The sequence below is a fragment of the Anopheles gambiae genome, chromosome 3 (genome assembly GCF_943734735.2).
Source record: "Anopheles gambiae chromosome 3, idAnoGambNW_F1_1, whole genome shotgun sequence".
In the NCBI taxonomy this organism is placed as follows: Eukaryota; Metazoa; Arthropoda; class Insecta; order Diptera; family Culicidae; genus Anopheles; species Anopheles gambiae.
In genome coordinates this window covers 15,327,887-15,350,473 of record NC_064602.1, presented here as the reverse complement: position 1 = coordinate 15,350,473, position 22,587 = coordinate 15,327,887, and the positions used below count along the sequence as shown (strand labels likewise).

General features: G+C 43.2%; 1 protein-coding gene and 2 long non-coding RNA genes across 5 annotated transcripts in view; 1 reads left to right on the top strand and 2 right to left on the bottom strand.

Annotated features, from left to right (window-relative positions):
• LOC1275549 (inositol-pentakisphosphate 2-kinase) overlaps positions 1 to 22,587 on the bottom strand; it is a 114,024-nt gene that overhangs the window by 31,781 nt on the left and 59,656 nt on the right. For 2 of the 3 annotated variants that reach the window (XM_061655462.1, XM_061655461.1), the window contains one exon: positions 6,681 to 7,123. The exons of the other annotated variant lie outside the window; for it this stretch is intronic. The gene's annotated coding sequence lies outside the window, so the exon portion shown is untranslated. The remainder of the gene's footprint in view (positions 1 to 6,680; positions 7,124 to 22,587) is intronic. 3 annotated transcript variants of the gene reach the window in all.
• On the bottom strand, positions 16,087 to 20,092 carry LOC133393350 (uncharacterized). The gene is made up of 2 exons (XR_009766113.1): positions 17,093 to 20,092; positions 16,087 to 17,005 (listed from the first exon to the last, which is right to left on the bottom strand). It is a non-coding gene; the product is annotated as an uncharacterized LOC133393350 (long non-coding RNA).
• Positions 19,879 to 21,131, top strand: LOC133393351 (uncharacterized). Its single transcript, XR_009766114.1, has 2 exons — positions 19,879 to 20,006; positions 20,086 to 21,131. It is a non-coding gene; the product is annotated as an uncharacterized LOC133393351 (long non-coding RNA).

Sequence of the window (22,587 nt, the reverse complement as noted above, 5' to 3'; positions counted from 1 at the left end):
TAGTTCCTTAGTTCTAATATGTTTAAAACGAAGCAGTTGCTGTTAGCCATAAAAAGTTCATCAAACAAGGTTAAACCATTTACCAATCAGGATGCTTGATTTCAAATGCAATGGTTCAAATTCAGATTTAAACGCACAGTCCTGTCGCCCAGTCTCACACACGATACTATTAGATGACTCTTTTGTTCGAAAATGAATGAAAATTGTTATTGCAAAACGGGCAGTTTATATAAACCAAGATGGAGAGATAATCTAGGGCTTTATCATCATCATTTCCTGTGTACTTAAACCCTACTTAGAGGCTGTGTACCTAAATCAGCGCGTTTCATCTAGCCCGGGCAGAATAGAATTAATGCCGTAACCTCGTTCCGTAAATGTGCAGCAATAGCAGCAGGAACGGATTTTACTGACCAGCGCATGTATGCGCACGGGCTAGAACGTAAGGAGGGCGCAAACTACTGCATATGCAATCCTTCCCCGTGGGTGATCACCGCCAGTAAGACACGTATGGGCCTTGCTTTCCTTTCCTGCTGCCACAAACCAGCCAACCACACACACAAATTGTCAGTATCGCAAACGCAAATCTATTTAGCAGGAAAGAGTTCAGGGAGAAAATAAATCCACCACAAACCATGCAACGGGAACACGGAGGCTTGTGTGGGGTTAAAGCTAGATTTCTGATTAGCTGCCTACGGTCCAGCACTCGGATGCAAATGTTAAAACAGCACGGCACAGGGTGCATATGCACTCTAGCGATTTCACTTCTTGTTTTCTTGTACCTCTTGTGCAGTGGCACAATTTGTGTTGGGCTTGTGTATTTTTATTTCACCAGGAAACATTCATTAACAATGGTCGTAATATAATTTAATTAAATTTTTGATACTTTAATTGCATCTTTATGTTTTTAAGCAATCCAATTTGCAGTATTTAATATCACGAAACCAAAACTTCATTTATACATTTAATGGAAAACTACAAACAAATATTTGTCATGAACCTTTTGTGTAATCCTGCCCCACGAACACAGGATCCTTTGTTCCCCCATTTCAACGATCATTGAACCCCCAAAGAAACGGTTATCCAACTTCCCAAAAAAAGCCCAACTTTTAATTTTTGCGGCCCAAAAAATATCGCTCATTGTAAAGCGCAAGCGATTTGAATAAATTTCATGCAAGAAAGTTTAACGTCCCCTGCCAAACCTTTAGTCCCCCACCAGGCACATCACTCTTGGGAGAAAGTTTTCGATACCTGCCCGAGAAGGAGACAGAGGTCCCGGGCAGCAAACTCACAGCAATCGCGGCTCTTACACAATCGCGAACCTGCTTGAGGTGACAGGAAAGCCACAACAGAGGACACCCTTATCTTGTGGCAACCCTTGCAGAGGACTTCGTTGTCCGAGATGTAGCCCGGCACGGAAACTGTCACTTTGTGGTTGACGTGGGGAAGCTCAAAAGGTAAATTTCTTCCAATAAGCACGATACCCCTAGTACGGTCATCGTTCGAAAAAGCAGGAGAAGGGTACGCACCCCACACGGTGGCCTTTTCCTATACTGTTTTATTTACTCCTGTATACTCATGCATAAAGGAATTGGTGACATTGTGAGGAGTGGTGGCAGATTGACACATTGGTAAATTGTTGCAAATTATCAGCGTAATTCACACATTCGATCGAGCAGTTGTTGGGACATTACGTCCCCGTAGCTTATTTGGTCACCTTCGTGTGATCGCGGCAATCTGTCACTGCTTGCCACTTCCCCCTTTCTTAAGTGATTCGCATCCGCAGCGCTGTTGGGTTCGCTTGATTACGGTCATCTCCCCACGTTCAGGCGAAAAGGACTACCGATTTGATTCTGCAACTCATCATCCAGCAACAGCAGAGCTCCATTCGAGCTAAACGAAAGAACACACATTAAAATGTCGGCGGAAGGGTCATACGAACGCGATGGCGAACCGATATGACAACTCATGCAAACGCTTTACCGGCGCTTTACATTGTAAGCGAGGTGGTTTGTGGCGATAAAATTATGAGTTCGCTTTTTTGTTCCGACATGAAAAGCATTTTGTCGGTGGATTTCAATGGTTCTTTTTTAAGGTCTTTTTTTTTGCTAGAAAGTACAATGCGTTGAATCGATCAAACTGAACAAGGTCTACGAGGTAGCTGAACTGTGCTAATGGACGGTTCAACATTGCACAACACTCTCAAAGGCAAATTAATTAACAAAACGATGTATAAGCCTCATATGCAAACTTACATACTGGATCATTCACGATAACCATCATCAAAGCTGTAGAGAAAAACATATGTATGCGAAAAAAATATATAAAATACAAACACATTGCAACTACAACAGCTGAAGTTAAATGAGAGATGTTTTGGAAAGAATTTTATAGTTGAAAACGCATTAAATACATCAAACTACATCAAGAAATACATCAAATCAAGTAAATTTCACTGGGGATGGAAATGGAATGAATAAAATAGTTCAAAATCCTGATACAAGAAATCAGATTCCTGTCGTGATTGAGGACCGATCTGATAGTTTAATGGAAGACAAGGCGTGGGTCAGGTCACTCTTTCGATAATTGGAGGATAAGGGTTTGTTACTGTCCAAATGCATGATGAGTTTAAGTTTCACAGGATCGTAACTCTCTTCAATAACAACCATAAGCGGTCCAGTCCCTGAAGTAAAGTGCATGACTTCCTTTGATTTAGATCAGATTTGTTCCTAAGGGCCTATGGAAGGATCCTTCCATTCGAGATTTCACCTCAATATTGCTATATTATTAAGACGAGTAGAATATGTTTGGAGTTCATTTGGAGTTCATTTTCTCTAACTAAACCGAGTCGAAATCATAATGGAATAGGCAGGATCATCATTCGTCAATGCCGAAGACTAAATAAACAAGCGAAACTCACTTGAAAGAAACCGATAATATCAACAGAGTTTTTAAATAATCTCCTTCCATAATAAGATTATGCGCTATACCTTTTTTATTACAACTTTCGAGTGAGTGTCGAACAATTCTTAATGACCCTTCACTCAATCTTGTTTGAAACCTCCAGACGTTATATAAATTACAGAAAATCCCCCGTTTTGAACAATCTTTTATTGATTGATCGTCCCTAGCGCTGCAAGAATGCAATCGTTTATAGCTTTATGGAGAGGTTAGCAATGCACTATGTAAGGACCGAGATTAGTGATTGTCCCACAACACGACACTAACTGACAAGGGCCTTCAAACACAGCTCCAAAGCGGATGTTAGTGCCTCTGATTGATAAGTAAGCGAGAACGCCAGCAGGTAACGTGTCTACAATACCCTTCGCCACGCATAGTTCCCATAGAAGTGTGAGCGATTGCAATAAAAAACGATATAAAGATCCCATTCAAGATGCATGCTGTTCTTTGCTTCCCCAGTTCAAACAGTCTACCGTTGATGAACGTGTTGTACAATTGTTTGTCTGCGGCACAACAAACACACAAACCCAGCATTCTTAACCACGAAAGTTCTCGAAGACGACTGTTTTTCTGGTACATTCACCACAGTCACAGATTTGTCAGCCAAACGACCCGGCCGACAGTCTCAATCAACCCACACCAACGCGCCCACCATGCTCTCCGTTACGGTGCTGCACAATTGTTGATGAACGCTAATCAGTTTGTTTATTGATTTGTGTACTCCGTCAACCCGGTGGCCGGCCCTAAGGGGGGAGGTTAATCTGTGTCCAGCCCCGTACTTGCTGCAGCTCTGAAACCGCGAGAAGCGCGAATGGGACGACGACGACGAACGATCGTACGATGCTTTCTATTTTGTTTGAGCTTGACCCACAAAAAAGAGGTGTTTTGCGCTGGCCCTTATCGTGATCGTGCGGAGAGGTATGTACCGTGCCACCGCGAACACCTTCTGGCAGACCTGAAGCGGGGTGGGGGGGGGAGAATAAAGGTGACGAAAGGTGATTTACTTACAGTGCTCTTTGCTCTTTGCAGTGTACTCACGATCACTACCACCACCACCTCCATAATCCGCTTAAGTGCTCTTCTTCGTGTCGAAGCGAAATGGATGGAATTGATTTATTGGCTGCAAAACAGGATCCAACGGATTGGCCTCTTAAAACCGGCTCTGGCGGGTAAGAACAGCGGGATGTTTATGATTTAGCTCGTTGGAGAAATTATTCACCGATACGGAACACCCCGCTTTTCCAGGGCGCTTGGAGCCCCTGTTCAAGCCCTTGCAGCATACACAACACGGAAGCGTCCTTTTCGAGAAAGAAAACCCGCAATAATAACGCGTACCGACACCGCCTCTATGGCGACAAGATTGATGATATCGGTCGGGCGGGTGGGTTTCGCACAGAGCTCTTATTCATCCCACAGGGGGGGAGAGAAAGAGTAAGGGACCTAAACGGGTAAGAGTTCAGCAATCGATCGGCGAATGGCGATCAAAAAGCTTGTGGCGGCAAGAGAAGCTAGGATGGCAACGACCAGCGAAGATCCGGCAGTATTCATCATTGCAATCTAGTTTTCTTTTCCCGACAGCACACACGTCGTCGTCTTGCGGTGGGTAACGTGAGGAGTTAGGGAAATGGGCGTACAACAACAAAAGTACCGATGCAGCTGGCGCAACCCCGTGGGCTAATGGATTCGTTGCATTCGATTGCCATAGAAAGTATGCTGCTGCTGCTGGTGCCGCTGCGGTGGTCGCAACCGAGGCCGCAACATTGAAACATTGAAAGACGGTGCCACAACAGATCGATGGGCGGTGGCCCAAGAGATCGTGAGCAACCATCATCTTAGGGTGTGGGTGGATGTTGCTAGATCTTGTGGCCATGGTCTGGTGCAAGTTTGTATGTTCGGGGTTGTGGGTGTGTGTGTGCGTTTATAGCCGGTGTTTATGCTGACCATGTGCTCAGGTTTCCCGTACGCTAAGCAGAATTTGTTGCGCATCGTAAAACGAGCCAGAGTGAATGCGACGTGAAGCTATTCCACATCGCAAGGGAGCTATAAATCAGTTAACAAACGATGCTCATACAAATGACGATACATTTTAAAGCATAAGAAAACTTATTCTGCATTGTTCGCATGCTAATGGTGATTAGTTTCGTTTGCAGTAATATGCTAATTATTACGGTTGTTATTAGTTAGCAAACGACCTATGGATATTTGTTCGGGATTAAATAGAGGATGTAACTTGGTTTTGTATTCTGCACTATTTCTTGTGTTAGTCTTCTTCTATTTGGCGTAACAACGTTCTACGCGGACATGCCGGTCTATGCAGGCTTTCGAGACTTCATTCATTACCACGCTGTCGGATAGTCAATCCTTGCTACGGGGGGACGGTCCATGCTAGGCTTGAACCCATGACGGGCATGTTATTGAGTCGTTCTCGTTGACGACTGTACCACGGGACCGCCCCGTCTTGTGTTAGTATGATGATCAAATCACATTAGATGGTGCGTGGCAGTTCTGGCAATAGATTAGGCACCTGTTTTTTTGGAATTATTGCAAATAACAAGCACTTAATACAATGATATTCATTCTAGAAGCATTAAGGCTTGCACAAAAACGTGATAATAAACAATCCGAGCAGTTATTAGATATTAACAATTCATCGAACGTGTTTTTTATGGATGGATTAACAGCCATTAGCTGAAATGAGCTACATTCTTCGAACTTCACGCATTTCATCGACATTACGCTTTGATTGAAGTGCCAACTCGCCAAACAATTTCGTTTCACAGCCAAGATCAAAGAAAGGGCAATCAGCAATCAATTAATTAATATTCAGAATGATTGACATGGTTCAACTTTTGATTGTAACTCAAAATGTGTAACACAATCTGTTATTTTGAAGTTTTATGGATTGCAACTATTGTCAGGAATACTAATATTACTTGTAACTGTCATTTTTTTAATTGAGCACTTACATTTTCTTTTTTTCTTTTATTGGCATAACGATGCACGGTCATGGTAAGGACTTGATCATGGTGGTTAATTAAACTTTGTTGTACCACGTAACCGGATATTCGGTCCTTACTACGTAGACGGGAGCCGGATATGAACCGAACCACATCCGACCTTTACAAGAGCCAATTGATTGCCAAAAAAAATCGTTTCTTATATGTACAATTTATTACTTTCTTTTCTCCTTAGGTTCATGTTGACATTTGAGCACAGAGACATTGAAAGAACATAGTAATAATTTTTAATAATCACCCTTTTGTATTATTTATAGTCTAGCTCTAGTCTAGAATTCTAATTTTAGTATTTATATGAGGCTTTGTGTAAATGATACAATTGTTGGCTGTGTTGGCATTCCGAAATCTCTGTGTAGTATGTGCCCAAAACATTACAGAAATCATTTCCGTACATTTGTCAAGCGCAAAATTAGACTGCCCAAAACGTTGGTGAACAGTATCGATTATGCGCACATAATTTACCTCCCAATTAAAACTTAATTAATGTAAACGCCCGGGTGTACGCTTACTAGAACCAGTCAAGAAAAAATAACTACCTTTAATGCTCCAAAATGCTTCAACTTTTTACGGCAAGACAAATTGAAACAAAAGTAAACGCACGCACACACCCCGGGGAGAGGAGTAGGAACAGCCAAGAAAAAAAAAAACCGACATACACCGGAGAGCGTTCCATGTTTACTTCAATACCGTATGCCGTATACTTACCACACTGCGTAATAACTTTGAAGTTCACTTTAGCCTCCTAACGACGCAATTTATGCCGGTTTTCGCTTCTCGCTGAAAATTTCGCTGCGCTCCCCGGAGGACGCCACACTCCTGTGCCCCCCAGCTTCTGACCGGATCGTTTCCAAGGGAGGGAGTGGGGTGGTGCAGGGTGAATTTTATTTATTCTTCCACCGACCGTGTACACACACACTCACACAGCTCTCCCGGAGACGATGTGGTTCTTATTTTTTACTCCACCGAAACTGATGTGAAATTATAGAACGACTTTTCTTTCGTACCCCGCTTGTTCCATCCGCATGGGCTAGAATCGGAGGTCTCTGGGTTTCTTTTTTCGGGTTTGCGTGTCAGTCACGGCCGGCAGACAACCTGCCAAGCAAGAGAGCATCAGCAGCACCAACACAGAGAGAGAGAGAGCGAGAGAGCTGAAAGTATACACAAGAAATACCTTCGTCAGTAAAGAATCGGATAGAATGGACAGAATGGATGGATGGATGGATGGATGGATCTGCAGCTGGAATACCAAATTATTGGGACGAGAGAGAGAGAAATTGATGAAAGCTACCAGAACCGACCAGCAAGTCGTGATCAGACCTGTGGTAGGATGTGATGGGCAACAGCTAGGCGGTACAAAACCAACCATCTTTCAACTTACAGACACACACTAATGGTCCACCATCACATCAACAAAAAAAAAACCTTCCACATACAAACGATGAATACTACTACAACCATTCGACTTGTCCCTGTGTGTCCCGGGAAGATGGAATTCCTCCATCACACATCGGCGTCTTCCACCACGACCACGACCACTCCCAGCCCGCGGTGGAAGATTATCTTTCAAAACTTCTGCTTCTTCTGCCAGCGAACCGTAGCCTTTTTGCTGCGAGATGAAAGGAAGCCTTTGTGCAATAAGGGCAAATCTTCGACCTCAGAAACGCTGCCAGCACGAATGCTGGTGGTACGACGGTGGTTCACAAGATCACAATCATGCCAGCAGCAGCGACCCGATCTTCGATCTTGAGAAGACAATCTTTCCCGGATCGACGTCACTTGGAAACCTGCCCAGGGTCCAGATTTTCCGAGACCCTACAAGTGCTCAAAAACATATACAAAGTGATTTATTTGGATGAGGCAAAAAATATGTGGCAGAACCTTCCAGCCGAAACACAGGAGTATTACCTTCTGGGAGTGGAGGAGTAAAAAACAACCTTCTTAAAAGGAAGTGGACCGTACAGACCTACACACATACACACAACCACAGACAGAGGACAGCAGAGAGTCACGTTTCACCCGTACCAGGTCAGCCTCGGTTCTCAGGCAAGCGGGTACCGAAAGGTACCGATTTAAGCGACAAAAACCAAACCCAAATCCACCACACCACCAAGAACCAGCCACACCAGCGGAAACCGTAAACCGGTGAAGTTTGGGCTTCATCATTTGGGTGACGGATATGGTGACGCAAGGCAACCTCGGACGGTTGGTGGCCCGGGTGCGGCTAAATTAAAAAGACACTGAGCAATTGAAACCTCCGGGAGGGCAGGCCAGGCGGATGTCGTTGCAGCAGTGTAAGGGCGAAACAAAACAAGTCGGCGTCGTAAATACATCACACCGACACACACACACAGACACACAACACATACTCACATACTTTCCTGGGGCCATAAATGAAACACAGGATCGTAAAAACGGAACGAACCCAAAAAAACTGCAGCAGCAAGTGCAACCGGCAGCAGAAACGCGAACCGTCGAAGCGTGAAACGATGCGCCAAGCCAGATGCACGTCTTGTTGGTCAATAATTAATAACATATGACTTTTGGTAGGATGCAAAACGGGGGCGAAAGCGGGACAAGTTTAAGTTTTAACAAGACCAACAATTGTGAATAAATTACACCAAACAGTTCGTAAAAATGTTAATGGTAAATGGGCATAAATGAGAGCTACACTTACTGTAGCTGTCGAAGGATATCCACAGAATTCCACAAAGAATGGGAAGAATTAAAACAGGTTGGACACATATATCTTCTAAGCTTATTTGCATAAGTCCGTTAAAGAACTGGCACTGGCACTGGAACTCGGAACTCAGAATTCCGAACTTGGAATTTGTATCTCGGAACTAGGAACTCAGATCTCAGAATTCCGAAAGCGGAATTCGGAATTTTCGAAGCTAGGAACTTGAAACTCGAAATTTGGAACCCAGAACTCGGAACTCGGAACTCAGAACTCGGAATAAGAACTTGGAACTAGACTAGGAACTAGGAACTTGGTAATCAGAACTCAGAACTAAGAACTCAGAACTCAGAACTTGGAACTCAGAACTTGGAACTAAGAACTCAGGACTCAGAACTCAGAACTCAGAAATCAGAACAAAGAACTAGGAACTCGGAAATCAGAACTCGGAACTCGGAACTCGGAACTCGGAACCCTGAACTCGGAACTCGGAACTCGGAACTTGGAACTAAGAATAAAGAATTAGGAATTAGGAATTATGAATTATGAATTATGAATTATGAATTATGAATTATGAATTATGAAATATGAATGAAATGATATGAAATTATGTGAAACTCATTTTGCGGGAACATTTTTGAAAGCGTATGCATACTAAAACGGATACAAAATGATTTCCACTTAATTTTAAAGAGGAAATTTTACCATTAAATGAATAAATAAGTAATTTTTTAAGCATGTCAAACTGTCATTAAACGCGTTTCGACGTAACGATATCTACTTTTAAACTTCTGTCAAAATCACCGTTTCCCAAAGCAACGGAATATCGAGCAGAGTTCGGCGAATCTTATTCGTGCATTTTTTGCCATCCACCGCAGGCTGGATGGCACAAATCGTTGCTTGAAATCTATTGACAGGTGCAAAGAAAACTGTTTATTTTGGTATTCTAACTTATTTTTGGGATCCCTGAGCATGAGAGAACTTTCACTTAAAGGTTTTTAGTGATTTCCATACGGTATAAACAAGTGTTATTGTGTATACGTTCATAAAATCGCTAGAAGGATAAAGATTTGCCATCGAACAACCGTTTCGTGGAGAGTTACCTATTAACCTATCAACGAACAGTTCTTCATTTAATATTTGGTTGGGAATTTTATTTCCAGAATAATTCTGGTCTTTTCTCGATATTCGACAAATTACAGCAACAATTGATAAAGAGGAGGGGTTTGGAAAGAGTCGTTAAAAATGTGCCCAACGAGTGTAGATTATGTTATATCCTGTAAAGACCACAGCACCAGCTATATTTTACCCTCACAAAATCATCGAAATGCCCTTTAAGTATGTGCGAACGTTGACCAAACGAGGATAATAATAGTAAATCATTTCTTTCTCTCAATGTGCCATTAACGTAAAGCGAACGCTATAATAAAACAGCTCGATCGCGACTATGTAGCACGCTAAAATGCCAAAAAACACCCCCAATACACACATATACAAACTTGGGAAGAATACGTCTCTCGCGAAAGCATTACAGGGTTTCCCACGATTTATTGGTCAGTTCCCATGATTTTTTGGTGCGTTCCCACGATTTTTTGGTCGTATCCCATAGATTTTTGGTTTGTTCCCATAATTTATTGGTATTTTCCGATTGGATATCAATACAATTGCACCAAAAAATTCTGGGAAACGACCAAAAAATCGTGGGAACGCACCAAACAAACATGGGAACCCACCAAAAATTGATGGGAACCAACCAATAAATCGTGGGAAACCCTGTAATGTCCATTTATCAAACCACAAACCCCTGAATTGTTGGGCTCTCTCCCGCACACGATTTGCCCATTTCCCATGGCAACTTTTGCAAATAATACACACCACACCATCCGGACCCCATTACAGGGTTCGATTGGAGAGTTTACTTGCACCGTCTCAGCCAAAAAAAAAAATCACATAAGAAGGGATTACATTGGAGCGAAGGTTAAGCATTCTTTTCGATTGCACCAGTAATAACGATTCCTTTTATTTTACCGTTCCACATCACGGCGCGCTTTTTTTCTTATGACTGTTCCTTCCCGCGCGCTCACACATACACACTACTGCGCATTCTTGCCTCTTCGATTCTTATCCCAAAACATGAACAAACCAAACCGGAGAACCTTCTACCCTTCCCTTTTTTGCATACGTTTCGGGAGTGGTTCAATTATGCTGCTGGGAGGGAGGGGATGATTGCGAAAACAAAACGAGGCCGCACACTGATAATAACAAACCGCCACGAACCGGAAAATGAAGCGTTTCGTGAGAGGAATGAAGCGGTCTTCTTCTTCTTCTTCTTCTTCGGCGTTTGGGGGCTGGCGGTTTGAAGATATCGACAAACTGCACCAAAAACAAAAACAAAAGCAACGATACCGACAAACAAAAGTGTATGTGTTTGTGTGCGTGCGAGAGAAATGGAGCTAACGAAAGGGTTGCAGAAAAGAAATGTTGGGAAAGCAGGAGGAAACGCGTTATGCCATCCGGTTTTTTTTAAACATAATCCGAGGGCCGAAGTAAGTAGAACAAGAATGCGGTTTTGCATAAGCAACACATATATTTAACAGTTTTATGTAGGTAGACCGAGATAGCTGATTTCCATATCATTTCTAAGGTTGGTAAAGTTATTTCCTTTTCGCATACGTTTATGTTGTTCGATGTAGAACGAACGCTTCAGAAGAAATAATGAGAAAACAATGGATAAATAACTGCTAAATTTTAATAAATATTTAAGTAAAAGACTATAATGTTCAAACAAAATCATTAACTTTTTATGAGTTTCTTATCATGTCATTACTATTACATTAGTTCTGCTAAAATTACATTTGTTTCTTCATAATTTTTAATTATTTTGTTTTTTTTTGTCATAGTTCCAACTCTTTCTTCTTCTTTTGTTTATTGCATATCATTTTTCTGCATATGTTTATAAATTTTATTATTTCCGCTTTTAGGATTTTTTGTTAGTTTTTTTTTTATTCAGAAGGAATGGTCGGAGAAGGCTGTATTGATAAATGTATTTAATGTATAACTAGTTTTAACTTATTCACTTTCTTATTCACTGTTACGATTTCTTTTCTATATTATTTCATTGGTTCGTTTATTTGAATGAGCATTTATTTACTTTTTACTATCACCAGACTTTTATTAAGTTTTTATTATATTTTATTAATTGTAGTACAACTTTTCTGAGTGTGATTGCGGCTAGCTGATTTTTCTATCTTTTTCATTTCATTCACATTGTTATTTATTAATGTTTGGTGCGTACGTTCTAGAATATGTATTGTTGTATTGTTTATTGTATTAAGTGATTGGCCAAACAAGCGGCCTTATCACTGAATTAAAACTAAAACTTAAATAACTAACGCAGTGTACAATGACAAAACGGATCAACAAAATCTAGTAGGTAGGTGCCAGTCAAATGAAATGTAACGCTGATTAAATTTACGGGCCATCGCAGTCATTGGGTCGTTCTCGCTGTATGCACGTCTTGTAAGGTCAGTTCTTATTAGTCTGTAGTTACGGAACACTCTAGGAGGGACATTTATGTTGACTCTAGCCAGTAGTTCTGGCGAATCTATCTCACCGACAATAAGTTTGGACAAAAACGTACATTGGGCATTATCACGTCTCCTAGCAAGTGTGTCCAGACCAAACAACAAACAACGAGTATGATACGATGGACGAGGGGTTACATTACGCCACGGAGTGAAGTGTAGGACAATACGAGTAACTCTCTTTTGGACAGCTTCTATTCTATTGGACCAAACACTAGAGAATGGACACCAAACTGTAGAACTAAACTCGAGGATGGAACGAACATAGGACTTATACAGAGTTAACAGGCAGTGTAGGTCATTGAGTTCTCTCGAATGTCGACGAATAAATCCTAGCATTTTGTTAGCTTTGTCTAAAATATCACAGTAATGTTGTCGGAAATCTAGTTTGCGATCCAGGGTGACTCCTAAATCCCTGACCGTATTGCACCGCGGTAGTTGTGTCCCTGATATGCTATAGATATACCTAATCGGACTAGCTATTCTAAAGAAAGACATTGACGTACACTTATCAACAGAAATTAGCAGGTCGTTATTGATACACCAGTCAGAGAAAACATCAATCGATCTTTGCAGAGAAAGAGAGTCGGAAGTGTTACGTACGATACGAAACAGCCTAACATCATCCGCATAAAGCAGACAATCTGCTTCCGTAATGGCCAGTGTGATGTCGTTAATAAAAAGCGAGAACAGCAGTGGTCCCAAGTTGCTGCCCTGAGGGACGCCAGATGAACTCTCGAAAACGTTAGAGGAGACACCATCGATTTGTACGTAGTAGCTACGTTCAGAGATATAGGACCTGAACCAATTCACCAGCGGAGTAGAGAGACCGATCCGGGCGAGCTTAGCCAACAGCAAGCGATGGTTCACACGATCAAACGCAGCCTTAAGATCAGTGTATGTGTTTTTTATTGTTTTTAACATAATGTTTTCGATATTTATTATCGCTTTGTATCCCGAGATGAGTTCCGCTTGTAACTATTTTAATGTATTCCACCTACGTTAAAAATAGCGCAGTTTCGAATAATTCATATGCAGCAGAAGGTTGACTTGCTTTCAGCTTTGAAACGACCATGCATTATCGCGCCGCTTATAATTGCCCAGGCTCTAAGTTTTACGATGTGCCAATATATTACCAACGCATTCTTTACCACCGAGTCCGCAGCTAAACTGCTTAACTTTATGGCTACACTCTCACCCTTGACCAAGTTAGCTGTTGTTGTTGTTGTTGTTGGTGAAACATTTGACGACCATTTCGCTATTGATCTTTGGTCCCGGGGAACCTTCTCCACCACTCGCACAGCCCCCCTCTTCTCCATCAATGCACCCCGCTACAATGCTATACGCCCATTACCAGAGCAAAACAAATGCAATTTGCGTGCCACCGTCTGGCAGATGCAACGCACCGGGCCCCGGTTCCCAAATGAAATGCATACTGCGCAAAAACCAAAACACGCACGCACATCTCAGAGAGCTCGCCCTCGGGCAGTAAACTTTCAACAGCGCGACGCATGACGAAAGCGCAGTCATGTCCTGAGCAATTTGAATGTTTTCTTCGTCACACACCTTATTTTTTTTGGGGACGAGACTTCACACAGTCTTCCATCAGAGCCACCATCCGGGCCGAGGGAAATTGGTCTCATCCGCCATCCTCCCGTGTGGACATTCGGCACATCAGCGGGAAAGAGTACGAGGGACAACCGAGAGATAACGTACAAACATGTCGCCTTCCCGGCTTATTAGTGCCCGTTTTTTCTTCTTTATTTGCCCGTTTATCTGTTTGCGATGCATTTCTGCAGTTCTGCTGCACACGCACTTGCAACCTCACATTTGTATGCGTGCTGCGGACACACTTCGGTATCTTCACAAAAAAACGACAAACAAACCAGCAGTGCGCAGCGTACTGGTTAAGTGTGGTGGTGCCAATTTTCTGCCATCCACCAGCGGGAGGGTGCCGATTATTTATTTATGTTTATGCTTTTCGGTTCGCAATTTCTCCACCGCCATTGCACTTTACTGCTGCCATTTTGCTGATAGTTTAAGTGTCGGTCTGGCGTGATGACACAACGGCGTGAGAGTCCGCAGGCGACGAAGAAAAGGCCGATGACCAGACGCCGTCGCCGCGACCACACATCCAAGGGCCTCCTCTCCGAAACCGGGTAGGTTCGACTAAGCAAAACCTTCCTTCTGTATTTCTGTGTATGTGTGTGTGTGCGCTCGCCGTTAGTAGCTCATGATCACGTACTCGTCGCTGCCAGCAGCGCATAATGACCAGTTCTTGCTGTATGCGGTGGTGACTTCGTTTTTTTTGTTGTGCCCCTAAATTAATAAACTTTTGCGTACACGCGCGGCAATCAACCTTCGGGCTGGCTTTTTTTTTGTTTTCGTCGGTTTCACTACTAAAATCCGTTATCCAACGATAAAAAATGAACTTTTTGCGCATGTGATCTTTTTGTTTTCCTCCCCCCTTTTTGCGACGGTAGTTTATCATTAACCACTTCCTTAGCAATGACTTCAGTCACTGCTGGCTGTCCACATACGCGCGCGTGTGAACCCTCTTTGTGTGGACATTATTTTTAGGCCGGAAAGAGAAGATGATGGTCGCGACCTACCACCACCGCTCCAAGCCACGCAGATCGGTCTCCGTGCGGCGATGAGCTAATGATGGTCACGAACAAAGCACAACATCATCACCCTGGCAACGAAAAGTCATCATTCGAGTGCAACGAAGGCGAATACTTCATGGGTCGAGCGAAAACGATCATATTAATTTTCATTTAGTGGATGGATTCGCGAAAGGTAGCTGAACACCTTCATACCCAAAAAGGGCGTGCTTCACAATTGCCAATCAGCTGCACCCACTACTACTACTATTACTATTACTGCTGCTGGTAGGTGCAGTTTATGATTAATTTCGTCGTCGTTACAAAATCGTGACGAGTGATTGCTGTGTATGTTTGACATTTTCTACGTTCGCTGCGAACCAGTGGACTGGAGACTGTTCGCCAACTCTTTACGAGGTCCATCGCAAAACCTGGGATGGGCGAGTTAAATTTTCAATGGCTTCAAACAAATGATGTGATTTCGAACGTAAGTACGTCGTTGAGTCTTCGCTAAGGCATAGAATGATACTTTAAAACATGCTCTAACAAATTTGAAGCAATCAACTGGAAGTTTGTATTCAATATTTCAGAAAGATCGTAGGTATAAGAGATCAGCTGTAATAAGGTTCAAAAAAGTGAAAAATAGTCTAATACAACAATTTTTCCACAATGTGTCTGTATCAATGTCTTCAGTAAACAAGCAGCGAAGTCAAACAGGCGCTTGGTTAATAATTAACCACACACCGGCGATAAAATAATTATTGATATCTTCAGTAGTTGTGCCAGTCCTTAGCCAGTAAGCATTAATTATCAAGGATTTATGTAGATTACTATTCCATAATTTCAGTACTAATGTACAAACAGGGCGAGGCAAACAGAATGTAAAATACTCTCATTCATAAGACATATTCTTTACCAGCAATCTTGAAGAAATCATACCCCAATAAATTTCAAGGCAACAACTACACATTGTCTTTACATAACATAAAAACCCCTTCCAAATTGGAAACAAACCAATTATGTAAACTACAGAAAAAAGCCTTTGCAATAACAACAAACCATGCTTCTAAGAACCATTCGAGCCTAAACACTTGCACGCAGTTGTTGATATTGAACCTGCATAACGTAACCTAAGCTGTGTCTACTTAAGCAGCTGAACGTCCCAAGGCAAGGCAGAACATTTCAAACCCCACCCCGTGCGTTTGTTTTCTACTTCTACTTGCCGAGCGCTGCGTTTTCCAAAACCTTCATTTGAATTTCCAGCCGTATAGATAAAAGTTCGACAACAGAACGTGCAGCAGCGCAGCGTCAACGACCGGGCACACCATCATCATCATGCTGGCGAAAACCGACCAAACCAACCCCAGCTAGCCTTCACCGCGGCTTTATGGCCTTCGTGGCCAATAGGCAAGTGTGTTGGTGCGCGTGTGCTTACAGATCTTGGAGTTCGTTTTTGGAGTGATGGAGTTTAGCTGAAATCGACGTAAATGTGACGCTACCACTTGGGAACCTTAACAGCCCCATCATAAGTTCTCCCCACAAGGTGGATAGGAGGACGCAAGGGACATTAAAAGCAGTCGAGATTTGGCGATTTGGCTTTAATGACATTAGGCAAACTGCCTCTGCTGCTGCTGTTGCTGCTTGATGATGATGCTTGTGAGTGTGATTCGTTGACAGAGAGCCGGTTTAAGACGTCCGCCAGCCGTCCCAGCCAGAAGGTTCATCACTATGAGCTTCATTATATAATCGTTTGCTTTGAAAGTTTTCTCACTCAAAGCCCAACATTCTCTTACCAATACAAATCGGAAGAAAACTTGTCTCCATTTCGTTTGCTGTCGTGTTGGCTTAAGATCGGTTTCTTCTTTTTATGGATTGTTCGAGAGATGCGACGCTCATATGGTCAGATGCTCTTCAGGAATGTCTGCTGAAGAAGTTGTTTACTCTCTGCGCCCTGCCTGCTTCTCTTGTAAAGTGGTTATTGCTGCAGCCGTTTGTTTGATCGTTCTAGACTAAGGGTGCTCTGTTCTGTTCGGTGAAGACTCGAGAAGACACGACACGCGGCATGATAAGACGTCATAAAACCAACATTCCCGGATTCACCCGTCAGCAGGCTTGTCTGATCGCATCGCGTCACTGCCGGTGCTGTTGTTTTCTTCGCAACAAACTTCACTGAAAGACGAACAAGTAACATTACCCCCCTCAGCACAATAACATAGCAATGTAAAAAGCCACAACAACGAGCAGAAAAAAACCTACCTTCAAACCCGTGGGATCGTATTTTCTCATCCCCTTGGCAAGCGGCGACAAACGAAACGAGATGCCCCCGTGTCGGGCCCCGCGATGCACGGTCGCTTCATACGAGCTTAATTTATTTAGTTACTCCGTTTTTTTTTGTCTCCCCGCTCTGGCCTCCTTTTTTGCACTACAAGCGCTGTCACTTTATCATTATTTGTGTCACTTCTTTTTATGCTACCACGGGCAGAATGCGAGTATCAGTGTGTGTGTGTGTGTGTGTGCGATTGATGCAGGCGAAACATAGCAGGCAACTTGAAAATGGCGAACTACACATACCACCGACGACACTACACGCTTCGTAGGCAGATGAACGCCACAACAACCGCAGCGATCGCACAACATTTTGTCCTACAGCATAGGATTGGAGTGAAACGGGTGGCCAGTGGAAGCGAACCCATCATCATGAGACAAAGCACATTCGATCCATGCTGTTGCCAGCTGCCACCACCAACCAACCAACCAACTAACCAGCCAGTATCAAGAGAAAAGAGGATCCGATCATGGTAAACGGCAGAAAAGCAACAAAAACACACACACACACACATTGTAGAAGAAGCCTCCCCGCAAACCCGCAGCAAAAAGCAGATCGTAGCGACTTGATTGTAACCAGGCCACAAACCGGAGCAACATATGATGGCAATGTATCCCACACGTGTATGCCCATGCATTTCTCTCCCCCTTTGTTTGGTGCACTTACAACTTGCCCAGTAGTATGGTGGTTTTGTTTTGGTTGAAATGTCTTTCCATTTTTCCTGCTGGCGAACCACGGAGAAGGAGGACACTGCACAAACATGTAAATAGGCCTAGGCCCAATAAAATCTAAACCGATCTCGAACAGCCGAACAACGCAGCTGAATGCCACTTGTAGAACGAGTGTCACCACGAATGAAGGGCATATATGATGGAGTTGCGTGTGGCACTCTACTTGAGCGATCCGCGCCGTTCACAGAAGAGAAATGAGTCCCATTATTGTATTGATGTTCAGCTCCATGTGGTAAGAGTTAACACTGCTTAACCTTGGGTGCGTAAGTCGTAAACGAGTGGCATGGATTAATCGTAGAAACGGTTAGTCTTACATAGCGACATGTCGGGAGATTCAATATAATTTCAAACATCTTACTGTAGTAAGCGATCGTTTCTCAGTAAGAATGTTATAATAGATCAACAGAAAGAGAACTTCAAAAAAGACAAAGCAAGTGCATGGATATATAACTTTAATTTATGTGGAATGTGCCTTCAGTTTATTTTCAAAACATTGGATCAGGATTTCAAAACATTGGTATTGACAAGTATTGCCTAGAACATATGTTGGAACCAAGAACACAGATAAAGAATGATTCAAAATAGAGTGGGGACCTCTTCCGAGGTAATATTATGGGAAAACGATTAAAAATAGGAACCAAGAATAAGGACAATTATTACTTATAATAAACTAAACTAAGAATATGTTACGATTCTACGACCAGAACGTGCATAGAGATAAATGAATGCCACTCTAATCTATAAACTGTACACTGTATCAAATCCAAAAAAAGAAGCAGGAAAATAGAAAATACAGAACTAGATAGTACTCCAGGAACGGCGGCAGTAATTATGACTGAACCTCGGATATATACAGTAACTAGCACAGAGAGTGAAAATAGGAACAGAAATCAAGTCAGTGATTCAGTGGGATGAAAGCCATATTTTTGCATACACCCCAATGATTCTATGCACTTCTGAGTTCCAATGTCTGACCCTCTTTCCGGACCTGTTTGTTGCTTCAAAATAACTCATTCTCAATCAACAATGAAACAGTGATATAAGAGCATCGTGATTCCAGTGTCACCTCTAAGCCAAGCCAGGCAATAACAAAGTAGCTAGTGATTAGTTATCACTTCTACGTGCATTAACAATGCATTAGCATCAACATTAGCACTGGGATTTTTATTTTACGATACATTCCCTACTAGAACCATAGAGCATACAGAACATGTGCATTGGTTATTTATAAAATCCACTTATATTGTTAAAATCATTCTATAAATATTTATAACAATTGCACAACCAGGCATACAACACTTTAACGCCGTATCTATCAGCTACCGTGTCATTACAGCCCGGGTACACTGGCCGGTAATTAACATTGCAACCACACACTGCACAGCAAATCATAGCCCTTGGTGTACGATGCACCTACATAGTCACACCGAGCCGAGTCTATTGACCAGACATCGATTGTTTCCGAGCTGATTGCTCTATTCGAGTGGCTCAACAATTAAATGAAATTATTCGATCGCCACTCATCATCAGCCCAATCAGATCAACGTCAAACCACATCTCCATCCGCACACTCCTGACTTCTCCTCCTGAGGGGACCAGAATACGATCACCATGATTGCTGATTGCGGTCGTCCCGAAGATGACCGGGTGGAGTGTCTACAAGTTGTATAATATTGTCATTTTCTAACCGAAGAAAGATGGATGTAGATTGGCCCTTGCGAGGGCACCTTCACTCTCGCCCATTTAGGATCGGACGGTGGTAAGTGAAACACAAATCTGCTTACGTAGCTCACTACGTGTACACACACCCCGCCTTTGTGTGAGAAAGGATGCTTTGTGTAAACATTCACGCTCACACGAATGGTTATTATCAAGCACATCCTCAGGCTCAAAACGTCAGCGAAACGGTCGGACCCCAATAACACGGACCTCGTTGTTTGCGTAAACTTTACCCCAGCCGTGTGACGTGATTAACGAGGATCTTATGCAACGCGAAGCGCCAGATCGGGCCAGTGTAAAAAAAAAAACAACTCTCCTTTAAAAGGGCATTTTGTTAATCTCTTCATCAGTGTCACGCAAGCAAAGAGGCCACACCTCCTCCACCGCCACACACGTACACCATCCGAGCGAAAGCTAAATATATTGCTTATTATTTGATTAAGTGGTCATTTTTTCTTCTTTGCCCATTTCAGCTGGCGGCCCTGGGAGCGGCGTTTGTACTGAGGCTGGTGTCGTTTTTGTTGTGTGGCAAGGCGACCCAAGATTCATCTCGGGTTCATCTTAACTGCGCATTAAACCTGCGGTACACTCTCGGCGTGGGCGGCTGTCAATGTAAAATTGTTTTAAATTACCGGTGTCATTCGCTCGGCCGCACGGAACACACGGCTCAAATTCTGCGCCACAAAACGTGGCTCCGTTGCTAGAGCGACGCGACCGACCGGAAACTCGCGCGTCACACAACGCTCGTCATATCGTCCGGCCGACGTCAGCGGTGCGGTGTGGCAGGCTTAGATTGCAATCTAATTACACCAAAGTGTCTGGGAGGCATGTGTGGCGCGTGTGTATGGCTGTGTCTGGTGGGAAATGAACACAACAGTATCGCCGTATCGTATCACACGCTGGGTGGGTGTAACAGTAGTCGCAAGTGGAGGAGCGCGTAAAAACCCCTAGGAAGGGGTGAAAAATCCCAGAATCGTAGAATTTACCTTAGATATACCTTTCCTGCTATCTTCTAAGCTATACAGTTCAAGTGTTGGTTTTGTCGGAATTTATGCAGCAGAGTGATTGAACTATTCTTTTTTGAAGACGGTCTATTTAAATGTACTTAAATAATGTATACGACCATCCAACTTAATTCAATTTGTTTCTTTTGATTTTTGATAGTATCTGCGCACTTCGAATTGAAAGTCACATGTTGCACGTAAAACAGTGAATGAAATGTGCTCTCTGCTCGGCGTCCCATATGGAACAAAGCAAAAACCAATGCCTGATAACAGTTTGCCAATCAATAACAGATTTCTTATCACCAGCCAAACCTGCTGACACAGTGAGTAAAATTAGATTACGGCTCGCACAACGATCACACCACCATCTGGCACCATCACAAAGTAAAGTAAAAAAAGCTTTGTTATCTTAATACTACGCAAACAGTTTTAAACCAATCATGAATCGACAAATCCATAGGCTAAACGTGTAAAAGACGTAAAACGAACAAAAACAAAAGAAAATAAAAAAGAAACGTATCAACAAACAAATGTAAATAATAAACAATACAAAACAACAGTAAATGTAAAAGATATCGAACAAAGAAAAAGGTGGCACTACAAAAAATAACAAAACATCACAAATCATATCTAATCAACTTATCGCACAAACGAGCCTAAAATGGAAGGAGAAGATTACAATCTGGTGAACGGAGGGATGACATATCTCGAACAGGTGACGTAGAAAGGTATCGAACATTCTATCAAGTTCCAGAGCGATCTGATAAAACGTTTCAGATAGTGCAAACAGCACGAAGATTATCCACCAGTCCTGCTACCATTCGCACATTGCGCTTAGCAACAATAGTTGCGCTATCTTTGGACAGCTTTCGAGATTACAGATCATTCCTACTGAGCAACTTCAGCAACTACTGGAACGGTTTGCACTGGATTGCAAAAAATAATAGGCAAAAGAGAAGGTATCCCCTTGGTGCCATGCAGTTAGACCGTCGTAGTCGTCCCTATTCCCCCGTAAGTGTCAATCCTGGGTGACATTTTTGCTGCTCCATTCGGTGTGACAGTGAATCAGAGTCCCACCAGCCGACGTCGTGTCCACAGAGCGGGGCCGGAACGCAGGAAAACAACGGCCGAGAGTACCGTCAGCCAACCTAATTACACTCCCGTAAGTACGGTAAAAATCGGTACTAACGAACCGTTGAGGGTTTGCCACCCAGACGCACCCTCGGATAGTAGTAATAGTACATGAAGGCTCCTCTCCCCGTTTCTCTCGCTCACACACTCTATACACCTCGCTCCAGCTGACTCGATTATGTCTCTGCTGTGCTGTGCTTGGCAGACGTGCAGCGAAACCGATTGCCAAACCCGGGCCTCTTCCCCGGGTGAAAGAGCCATTCGAACGGGTTCGCAAGCAAAAAAAAATCACAAGCAAGAGCAGAACACACAGACCGGCAGACCCTCCAGGAGAGCAAGTTCCGTTCACCAGCGATGAAGAACAGTTAAAACAGGCCTCTCGCCCGTCCTAACAGTTCTTGGTGTTCCGTGTTCCGCGCCAGGCCTAGACGACACCAGGAGAGGACGAGTAGGCGCAATTACCCGCAAACTCCGACACAACCTCTCCCCCGTTCTGAACTGCCACAGACAGTCCCGGGGTACTCTACGGGCAAAACGAAATGTCAAACAATGGATACCGAAAGCCGGCCGGAGAGCGTGTGCTTAGTTGCTGCTGCTGCTGCTCCCATTATGGGTGTTCGCGATGCAGTTGAAGAAAATGGTTGACTGTCTTTCTGTACACATCCAGTGCCCTCTGATTCCCTCCCTCCCGCTCACTCTTCACTGTGACGGGCGCGCATTTTGTTCGCTGACTGGTTTTGTTTCACCAGTCGCCACGGCAATCAACGCGTCAAAGTGAGGTCTGTTGCGAAAATAGGAGGAAAAAGTGCTACGTCTGTGCGAGGCGGAGCGGAAAGGGGA